General features: G+C 43.0%; 1 non-coding gene across 1 annotated transcript; it reads right to left on the bottom strand.

Annotated features, from left to right (window-relative positions):
• Window positions 1-605: 605 nt before the first annotated feature.
• Window positions 606-667, bottom strand: LOC116560352. Its single transcript, XR_004272933.1, has one exon. It is a non-coding gene; the product is annotated as a U7 small nuclear RNA (small nuclear RNA).
• Between the last annotated feature and the right edge of the window lie 11,128 nt (window positions 668-11,795).

Genomic DNA, 11,795 nt, shown 5'->3' with positions numbered 1-11,795 from the left:
AAATTCAAAGTAAAACCAGTCATATTTCCTGTCATGTGTACCACACAGGCCTAAACTAGTAAGAGGTGAAGATGTAGAATAACAGGTGCTCCCTTCACTGCTAGTGAAAGTTGGTAAACACTGTGGAAGACAATTTGGTATTGTTCTATAGTTCTGCAGCTGTATACAAACCACCTAAAACTTAGTGACTTAAAATAACACACCACATGTTCTGTAGGTCAGCAAATCGGAAAGGACTTGGCTGGACAGTTCTATAATCTCCTTTAGTTACAATAGGACATCTGGGACTTGGAGCAGCTAGGAATTCACTAGCATCTGTCTTTTTTTTTTTTTTTAAGAGACGACGTCTCCCTATGTTTTTCAGGCTGATCTCAAACTCCTGGGGTCATGTGATCCTCCCACCTCGGCCTCCCAAAGTGTTGTGATTGCAGTGTGAGCCACTGCGTCCAGCTGGCTAAGGTCTATCTTCACGTTGTCTCTGGGTCCCTATGGGTGACCTCTCAACATGGGCTAGGCTGAACTCATAATATGGGGCCTCAGAGTACTTACAAGGCTGCTACAGTGTTTACAATACAGCCAAGATCTTTTTTTTTTTTTTTTTTTTGAGGGGCTTTCTGGCAAAAACCGGAGAGCCTGCTAGACAAATTCTAAAAGAGCTGTAACACAGCCAAGATCTTTTAAGAGAAAGTATTTGATGTAACAAAGTAGAAGCTGCGAGGCCTTTTATGAACTAGCCTTGAAAGTCACATGGTATAACTTCAGCTATATTCTATTGGTTGAAACAGTTGCAAAATCCCATCCCCTATTAAAGGAAAGGGATATAGACTCTTAATGGGAGGTGTGTCAAAGTCACATTGTAAAAAGTCCATGTGAGATGAAAGTTACTTTTTCTTCTCTAGAGGGACAGAACAAAAAAGAAGGAAAAAAAAGTTACTTTTTGTGGCCATCTTTCTTTCGTTTTTTTGGAGACAGAGTCTCTTTCTCTGTTGCTCAGGCTGGAGTGTGGTGCTGTGATGATGGCTCACGGCAACCTGGAATGTCTGGGCTCAGTCAATCCTCCTGCCTCCGCCTCCTGAGTAAGTGGGACTACACGACTATGTGTGTGCCACCATGCATGGCTGAGTGGCCATCTCTCAAAAACACAATCTGCCACAGGCACTATTTGCTAAAGCTGAAGATTTACATACCCTATGACTTATAATTTCACACCTGGGTATTTTCCCTAAGGAAATTCTTTTTCAGGGGCCAGGTGCGGTGGCTCAAGCCTGTAATCCCAGCACTTTGGGAGGCCGAGGCCGGTGGATCACGAGGTCAAGAGATCGAGACCATCCTGGTCAACATGGTGAAACCCCGTCTCTACTAAAACTACAAAAAATTAGCTGGGCATGGTGGCGCGTGCCTGTAATCCCAGCTACTCAGGAGGTTGAGGCAGGAGAATTGCCTGAACCCAGGAGGCAGAGGTTGCGGTGAGCCGAGATCGCGCCGTTGCACTCCAGCCTGGGTAACAAGAGCGAAACTCCGTGTCCAAAAAAAACCAAAAAAACAAAAAAACAAACAAAAAAAAGAAATTCTTTTTCATATGTGTTTGGAGACACAACTCTGTAATTATAAAAAACTGAAAACCGCCAAGATGTCCAGCGACACTAGAATAACACAGAAACACTTTGTAATTACAAAAAACTGAAATGTTCAGAATCACTGGATGAATTTAAAAATATGGGGTTGGGCATGGTGGTTCATGCCTGTAACCTCAGCACTTTGGGAGGCCAAGGCAGGTGGATCACCTGAGGTCAGGAGTTCAAGACCAGCCTGACCAACATGGAGAAACCCCATCTCTACTAAAAATACAAAAAATTAGCCTGGCATGGTGGCACATGCCTGTCATCCCAGCTACTTGGGAGGCTGAGGTAGGAGAATCACTTGAACCTGGGAGGTGGAGGTTGCAGTGGGCTGAGATCGTGCCATTGCACTCCAGCCGGCACAACAAAAGCGAAACTCTGTCTCAAAAAAATGTATATGAACAGAGCTATTTATACTATTTTATGTTATATTGTTTAGGAATAGTTACATTTGTGGTAAAACTAGTAAACAATAGAGAAAAACAAAGGAATAATTAACCTTAAATTTGAGACAGTGGTTTGAGGAAGGGGGAACAGGCAGGAGAAACAATCAGGAAGAGATGTACTTGGAGCGTTAAGGTTCTAGAATGTTCTGTTTCTTTCTTTTTGTGAGACAGAATCTCTCTCTGTTGCCCAGTCTGGAATGCAATGGTGCAATGTTAGCTCACTGCTACTCTGCCTCCCGGGTTCCAGAGAGTCTCCTGCCACAGCCTCTGGAGTAGGTGGGATTACAGACACCCGCCACCACGCCTGGATAAGGTTTTGTATTTTTACAAAGTGGAGACAGGGTTTCGCCATATTGGCCAGGCTAGCCTTGAACTCCTGGCCTCAGGTGATCCGCCCACTTCAGCCTCCTAAAGTGCTGGGATTACAGGCAGGAGCGGCAGCACCCAGCCTGGAATGTTCTGTTTCTTTTTTTTTTTTTGAGATGGAGTTTCGCTCTTGTTACCCAGGCTGGAGTGCAATGGCGCGATCTCGGCTCACCGCAACCTCCGCCTCCTGGGTTCAGGCAATTCTCCTGCCTCAGCCTCCTGAGTAGCTGGGATTACAGGCATGCGCCACCATGCCCAGCTAATTTTTTGTATTTTTAGTAGAGACGGGGTTTCACCATGTTGACCAGGATGGTCTCGATCTCTTGACCTCGTGATCCACCCGCCTCGGCCTCCCAAAGTGCTGGGATTACAGGCTTGAGCCACCGCGCCCGGCCCTGTTCTGTTTCTTAAATTGAGTGGTAGTTATTTAGTGTTCAGTTTATTGCCACTCTCTTTTTTTTTTTCAAACTAAAGGTTTTACATATTTATTACTGAACCAGCCTGGTAGTGCAGAGCATATTCATCAATATTAATTTTTGCAATTAAATATGTTCAACTGTCCAGATAGTGGTGACATTTTCAGCTTCATATGGTCAGATGATCGTGACTTTGACACAGAATAAGTATGTGTGCCATCCCCTGTGCAAGTCCTTACAGACCCAGCTTGGTTCTTCTCCAATGTCTCCTCTTGGTATTGTACCTGATTTTATTACCAGTTTTCGTTCAAATCCACTGGGGAATGAGACAGTTTTGCTATTGTTTCTTGGCCAGCAATTACTTGATCCTGAAAGTCTTGTGAGAAGACATAGTAAGAAACTTGGTCCTTTTACTAATCTTTAAAACATAAGTTTATGTTGCATACATTCTTATGTTTATGATAACTTTCATAAAGTTTGAAAAAATATACATTTATGTAAAAGGCAGGCTGGGTGTGGTGGCTTATGCCTGTAATCTCAGCACTTTGGGAGGCCAAGGCGGGTGGATCGCCTGAGGTCAGGAGTTTGAGGCCACCCTCGACAACATGGCAAAAACCTGTTTCTACTAAAAAATACAAAAAAATTAGCCAGGCATGGTGGTGGGTGCCTGCAATCCCAGCTATTTGGGAGGCTGAGGCAGGAGAATTGCTTGAACCCAGGAGTCAGATGCTGCAGTGAGCCAAGATTGCACCACTGCACTCCAATCTGGGCAACAGAGCAAGACTCTGTCTCATAATTAATAAATAAATAAAACATTAAAAAAAGGCTTGGTCATATGTATGAGTCAGTAAAATCAACAAGAATCCATTTTTCCCTAGAAAGGCTATTAATCAAGAATAGAAGTAGGAAGCTTGTATTGTCGTCTAATGATAGACCTTTAAACACTTCTTTATAGTATCATTGATATGATAGGCTAGAATGCAAAATTTACATCCTTTTCTTTTTTTTTGAGATGGAGTCTCATTCTGTCACCCAGACTGGAGTGCAACGGCTTGGTCTTGGCTCACTGCAACCCCTACCTCTCAGGTACAGGCAATTCTCCTGCCTCAGCTTCCTGAGTAGCTGGGACTACAGGCGTGTGCCACCACACACAGCTAATTTTTGTATTTTTAGTAGAAATGGGGTTTCATTATGTTGGCCAGGCTGGTCTTGAACTCCTGACCTCATGATATGCCTGCCTCATCCTCCCAAGTGCTGGGATTACAGGTGCGAGCCACCATACCCAGCTGATTTACATCCTTTTTTTTTTTTTTTTTTTATTTTGAGACGGAGTTTCGCTCTTGTTACCCAGGCTGGAGTGCAATGGCGCGATCTCGGCTCACCGCAACCTCCGCCTCCTGGGTTCAGGCAATTCTCCTGCCTCAGCCTCCTGAGTAGCTGGGATTACAGGCACACGCCACCATGCCCAGCTGAATTTCTGTATTTGTAGTAGAGACGGGGTTTCACCATGTTGACCAGGATGGTCTGGATCTCTTGACCTCGTGATCCACCTGCCTCGGCCTCCCAAAGTGCTGGGATTACAGGCTTGAGCCACCGCGCCCGGCCTTACATCCTTTTTAAAGATAAAACAAGCAGGATGCGGTGGCTCATGCCTGTAATCCCAGCACTTGGGGAGGCTGAGGCAGGATGATTGCTGAAGCCCAGGAGTTCAAGACTAACCTGGGCAATATAAAGAGACTCCCATCACTATAAAAAAAAAAAAAAAATTAGCCAAACTTGATGGTGCGCACCTTAGTATTCGTTACTCGAAAGACTGAGCTGCAAGGATTGCTTGAACCCAGGAGGCTGAGGCTGCAGAGAACCATTCCAAACTGGGTAACAGAGTAAGACCCTGTCTAAAAAAAAAAAAAAGATAAAACAGACTAAGTGGGGACATGGGGCCAAATGCCTACATTCCTTGGCAAGTGGGACATTCAAATTTATTTATTTATTTATTTTTTTGTGAGACAGAGTTTCACTCTGTCGCCAGGCACTAGGCTGGAGTGCAGTGGCACAATCTTGGCTCACTGCAACCTCCGCCTCCCGGGTTCAAGCCATTCTCCTGCCTCAGCCTCCGCTGGGACTACAGGTGCATGCCGCCACGCCCAGCTAATTTTTGTATTTTTAGTAGAGATGGGGTTTCACCATGTTGGCCAGGATGGTCTCGATCTCTTGATCTTGTGATCCGCCCACCTCGGCCTTCCAAAGTGCTGGGATTACAGGCGTGAGCCACTGCGCCCGGCCCTCAAATTTATCTTTTCTCTATAGAGGCTATTTGGACAGAAACGTTTGAGAATTACTGGGTCTCCTGGCCAACTTGATTACTGATTATTTCCTGAAGACCTTCTGTTTCTTCTGACTTCCATGCTGTTGCCCTGCTATTATCTCCAATACAAACTTTTCAAGTCACAAAATTTACTTGGTAAGATAGAGCAAGGTTACCCAACCTGCCGCACGAAAGTGCCCCCTTTGGCACAGTGAATGATTTCTGTAGGTGAGAGCGTGACTGATTTCAGAGCTGAGCTGTCCATGTGTGATAATGAGACATATGTGAGAAGTCAACTTGTTCTTTCCTGACACCAGCACAATTGTGACCTACATTCTGTGTTCTCACAGAAGGCAGATGATCTTCTTAGGTTTGTGCAAGTCTGCCTGACCTGAAATTCGGAGACCTGGATCATAGCTATTTGGTGAAATTAATTGTTGCTCAATATATATATATATATATAATAGCATTTGTGAGAAAGTACCAAATACTTAACAATAAAAAAGAAAAAAATATATATATTTTAGAAATAACGTTTAAAATATATATATATTTTTTAGAAATATATTTGTTATTTAGAATTTATTCAGCTCCTGTAATCCCAGCACTTTGGAAGCCAAGGTGGTCAGATCGCCTGAGTTCGGGAGTTGGAGACCAGCCTGACCAATGTGGAGAAACCCTGTCTCTTCTAAAAGTACAAAACTAGCCGGGCATCATTGTGGGCTCCTGTAATTCCAGCTACTCAGGAGGCTGAGGCAGGAGAATTGCTTGAATCTGGGAGGCAGAGGTTGCAGTGAGCCAAGATCGAGCCATTGCACTCCAGCCTGGGCAACAAGAGTGAAACTCTGTCTCAAAAAAAAAAAAAAAAGAATTTATTCAGCTCAATCAATCTATTAGGAAGTCTTAGTCAACTTTCCAATAGATGGCAATTCATTTTTGCTAAAATCACAACAATCGTTAGTTGAATATTTACTGGTAATTTAAACAATTAGATTCCATTCCACTGGAATGAACAGGTGGACTGTTAGAATACTGCAAAGAGGAATTTACATAGTTCTCCAGAATGGCTTTAATCTCCAAGTATGAAGTTTAATGTCTTCCTATTTCTCATTCTAAAATATATGCCAAGAAGACATATGTCTCATTATCACACACTGGACAGCTCAGCTCTGAGTCAGTGACCCTCTCACCTACAGAAATCACTCCCTCTGCCAAAGGAGGCACTTTAGTGAGGCAAGTTGGGTAACGTTGTTCTCTATTGCTTATGGGGCTTTATATGTCCTTAGGACAAAAGACTTGAGTTTCAACATCTATCATTTCTACCGGTTGGATTTCTTAAATCCATCATATTCAGGAGAAATTTCTTGAGGCGTACCTCCCACTTCCTATATGCGTGATTCCATGAAATTCAAAACCTATTTATTGAGTGCCTACAGTCACTGTGATAGACACTACCCAGGGGAGTCAAGAATGGGTAAGACCATCTCTGTTCTTCAGGGGCTTTATAGTAGTGTGTGTGTGTGTGTGTGTGTGTGTGTGTGTATGTGGGAGAATGAAGTGGGGGGTTAAAAATACATAGAAAATTATAATACAAGGCAGAACACACATGCTATGTGGAGGCCCACCAACAACGCTTCTGGTATTAAGAACAAAAGAACAAATTGAAGCCCACATGCCACATATTTAAATCTGTAAAAATTGTAAATCAAGTTAACCCAGACGATCAAATATAGCTTCATGCCTCAACAAGTAAACTTTCAGAGCAACCAAACAGAAAATATGTGTAAAGCTATAGTTTTTATATGATTGAAAGAGAAGTGAAACGTCAAAAAAGACAGAATTTAAATATTATTGCATGTGTCCAGATGTTCCACTGATAATCCAGTGATGTGGGATGAGAAATAAAATTTTTCAAAGTGTGATTTATATATCATTATATATTTATCCCATAATTTTTATCCTGCCATCATTTTGACAAAATTGTGAATTATGTTGTTATCATTAAAGTTTTGTTTATCTGCATTCTTTTTTTTTTTTTTGAGACAGAGTTTTGCTCTTGTTGCCCAGGCTGGAGTGCAATAGCATGATCTTGGCTCACTGCAACCTCCACCTCCCAGGTTCAAGTGATTCTCCTGCTTCAGCCTCCCGAGTAGCCGAAATTACAGGCGTGCGCCACCACGCCCGGCTAATTTTGTATTTTTAGTACAAGCACCTGACCCTGTATTCTAGCTACAGCAATTACCTAGATGTAGTAAAAGTTAAAGGGCACAGACTGGGCTCTGTGGCTCACGCCTGTAATCCCAGCACTTTGGGAAGCCGGGAGGGTGGATCACTTGAGGTCTGGGGTTTGAGATCAGCTTGGCTAACATGATGAAACCTGTCTCTACTAAAAATACAAAAAGTACCGAGCGTAAAGGCAGGCGCCTGTAATCCTATCTACTCGGGAGGCTGAGGCAGGAGAATCACTTGAGCCTGGGATGTTGAGGTTGCAGTGAGCCGAGATGGTGCAACTGCACTCCAAAGAGAAAGAAAGAAAGAGAGAGAGAGAGAGAGAAGGAGAAATAATACAAAAATTGCATATGTTGAATATATTTTTATTAAGAATGTCAATGTAGGCCGAGTACAGTGGCTCATGCCTGTAATCCCAGCACTTTGGGAGGCTGAGGTGGGCAGATCACCTGAGGTCAGGAGTTTGAGACTAGCCTGGCCAACAAGGCGAAGCCCTGTCTCTATTAAAAAAAAATACAAAAATTGGCTGGGTGTGATGGTGGGTGGCTGTAAACCCAGTGACTCAGGAGGCCAAGAGAAGAGAGTCGCTTGAACCTGAGGCAGAGGTTGCAGTGAGCCGAGATCGCGCCCCTGCATTCTAGCCTGGGTGACTGAGCAAGACTCTGTCTCAAAAAAAGAGAAGCATCTCAATGTAAAAATGTAAAATAAAAATTACTGGCCAGGCATGGTGGCTTATGCCTGTAGTCCCAGCACTTGGGGAGGCTGGGGTGGGCTGATTGCTTGAGTCCAGGAGTTTGAGACCAGCCTGGGCCACATGTCACAACCCCATCTCTACTAAAAATTCAAAAATTATCCAGGCATGGTGACGTGTGCCTGTAGTCACAGCTACTCAGGAGGCTGAGGCGGGAGGATCACTTGAATCACTTGAGCCCAGGAGGTTGAGGCTGCAGTGAGTTGAGATCGCACCACTGCACCCCAGCCTGGATAACAGCGTGACCCTGTCTCAAAAAAAAAATTATTTTGTGTTTTAAGTTATTTTACTTATAATATATTGTTATCTATTAAAATTGAGTAGAATATAAAATTATAACTAATATCAATATTTTAAGTCAAAATTATTTAAATCTGACATTTTAAAATGTTTTGTCCCCAAATTTGGTAAATTTCCTGAGACAAAAACTGGCTATTTGAGTCCCCAAGTCCCTTTTCAAAACTCAGCTACCTCTGTCCACACTTTTCCCTCCAAAAAAAAAAAAGAGGGTTCTCTTCTAGACTCTGTATGTGTTATGGGCTGAACTGGGTCCACTAAAACGCATAGGTTGAAGTTCTAACCACATCTACCTTATAATGGGACTGTATTTAAAGATAGAATGTTGAAAGAGGTAATTAATTAGGTTCAACTGAGGTCATTAGCATGGGCCCTAATCCAATATGACTGGTGTCCTTATAAGAAAAGTAGATTAGGGGCCCAGGGGCAGTGGCTTACTCCTGTAACCCCAGCACTTTGGGAAGACAAGGCAGGCAGATCATTTGAGGTCAGGAGTTCAAGACCAATGTGGTGAAACCCCATCTCTACTAAAAATACAAAAATTAGCCAGACACGGTGGTGCATGCCTGTAATCTCACCTACTCGGCTGGTTGAAGCAAGACAATTGCTTGAGTTCAGGAAATGGAAGTTAGCTGACATCACATCACTGTACTCCAGCCTGGGCAACAGAGCAAGACTCTGTCTCAGGGAAAAAAAAAAAAAAAAAAGAGGTTAGGACACAGACACACAACACAGAAGGGAAGAAGGGAGGCCGTATGAGGTCAAGGGTGAGGATGATTATCTACAAGTCACTGGTCATCTCATAACAAACCAACCCTGCTGACACTTGATGGTGAACTTCCAGCCTCCAGAAGTGAGAAAATACTTTCTGTTGCTTAAGTCACCCGGTCTGCTATGCTTTGCTGTGGAAGCCAAGGCAGACAACCACAGCGTGGGTCGCCTGGAATCCCAGCGCTCTGGGAGACTGAGGTGGGTGGATCACTTGAGGCCAGGAGTTTGAGACCAGCCTGGCCAACATAGCAAAACCCTGTTTCTATAAAAATGCAAAAGTTAGCCAGGCCTGGTGGCTCATACCAGTAGTCTCAGCTACTCGGGAGGCTGAGACAGGAGATTCGCTTGAACCTGGGAGGCGGAGGTTGTAGTGAGCTGAGATCACGCCACTGTACTCCAGCCTGGATGACAGAGTGAGACTCAGTCTCAAAAAAAAAAAAAAAAGAAAAGAAAAAAGAAAGGTGGCCAGTAAGGAGACGTTGCTGTTGTGGGATCACACTGTGGCCAAGTGGAGGGTGTGGGATACTCCATTTTCATCACCATGAACATCCCAATATCGGTTTTGGCTCAAGTTCAGTACCTGTGAGCCTTGTCTCTCCCATTCTTGTGGTTTTATTTTTTGTCATGTCTAAAATTACGGTGTACAAAAAAAAAAAAAGTTTTGGCCAGGTATGGTAGCTTACACCTGTAATCTCAGCACTTTGGGAGGCCAAGGCGGGTGGATCACCTGAGGTCAGGAGATCGAGCCCAGCCTGGTAGACATGGTGAAACCCCATCTCTACTAAAAATACAAAAATTAGTCGGATGTGGTGGTGCACGCCTGTAATCCCAGCTACTAGTGAGGCCATGGCAGGAGAATCGCTTGTACCTGGGAGGCAGAGGTTGCAGTGAGCTGAGACTGAGCCACTGCACTCCAGGCTGGGCAACAGAGTGAGACTCCAGCTCAAAAAAATAAAGAAAGAAAAATGTTTTCTTTTCATCTGAGGCATGCGTATAGTAAAGTACACAAATCTTAAGCATATAATTTGAAGAATTTTTATACTTGCGTATAAACATGTAATCGCTGTCTAGATCAGACACTGAGCATCTCTGACACATCAGCAAGCTCACTCATGCCGGCAAAAGGTAACCACCATTCAGATCGCTATCAGCAGATAAGAGTTTTGCCTCAACATTATTGAGATAGAATTCACGAAATATACAGTTCACCTGTTTCAAGTGTACAATTCAATGCTTTTTTCAGAATATAGTTGTGCAAACATCACCACAATTTTAGAACATTTTCATCACCCCCAAAAAGAAACTCCGTATTTTCAAACATTCCTCCTTTCCCACCAATTTTTCCAGCTCTAGGCAACTACCAAACTACCTTCTATCTCTATGGATTTACCCATTAAGGACATTTCATATGAACGGAGTCATACAATTTGTCATCCTTTGCAAGAGCTTGGTGTCACTTAGCACATTTTCAAGGTTCATCCATGTTGTAGCACATGTCAACACTTTATTTTTTTTAAGGGCTGGATAATGTCCTGTTGTATAGACACACCACATTTTAACAATCCATTCATTAGTGGACAAACATTTGGGTGGTGTCTTTTGGCTACTATGAGTAATGCTGTTGTGAATATTCTTGTACAAGTTTTTGTGCGTCCTTAATGTTTCTATTTCTCTTGAGTACGTACCTAAGAATGGAATTGCTAGCTCATATGGTAACTCTATGTTTAATTGCCAGACTCTTTTGGAAAGTAGTTGTATCATTTTTACATCTTTTCACTTAAAGTCTGTTTTGTTCGATATGAGTACAGTCACTCCAGCTTCTTTTTTTATTATTTATTATTTATTAATTTATTTTTTTTATAAAGACGGGGTCTCACCATGTTGGTCAGGCTGGTCTTAAACTCCCGACCTCAGGTGATCCGCCTGCCTTGGCCTCCAAAGTGCTTGGATTACAGGCATGAGCCACCACGCCTGGCCTGCAGCTTTCTTATGGTTGCTCTTTGTATGTACTTTTTCATTCTTTTACTTTCGATCTATGTGTATTTTTTTTTTTTTTTTGAGACAGAGTTTTGCCCTTTTTGCCCAGGCTGGAGTGCAATGGCACTATCTCGGCTCACCCCAACCTCTGCCTCTCGGGTTCAAGTGATTCTCGTGTCTTGGCTTCCCAAGTAGCTGGGATTACAGGCATGCACCACAATGCCTGGCTAATTTGTATTTTTAGTAGGGACAGGGTTTCACCGTGTTGGTCAGGCTGGTGTCAAACTCCTGACCTTAGGTGATCTACTTGCCTCTGCCTCTCAAAGTGCTGGGATTGCAGGTGTGAGCCACCGTGCCCAGCAGTATGTGTATCTTCGAATGTAAACTGCCTTCTGTAGCCAGTGTACAGTTGGATCTTTTTTGTAAATGTAGTCTGACAATCTCTACCTTCTGATTGGATTTTATTGGATTGCTCAATTCATCAACATTTATTATTATTATTGATATAGTTGAATTTATGTCTGACATTAAAATTTTTGTTTCTATCTCTCATGTCATTTTTGTTCTTCTCTCTCTCCTTTGCTTTTTTTAAAAAATTAAGTGAATATTTTCTAATGT

This window comes from Sapajus apella, unplaced genomic scaffold, assembly GCF_009761245.1.
Source record: "Sapajus apella isolate SASKATOON/1434 unplaced genomic scaffold, GSC_monkey_1.0 scaffold25, whole genome shotgun sequence".
Taxonomy (NCBI): Eukaryota; Metazoa; Chordata; class Mammalia; order Primates; family Cebidae; genus Sapajus; species Sapajus apella.
Note: the sequence above shows the minus strand (reverse complement) of the source record. Positions and strands in the feature narration are given on the sequence as shown.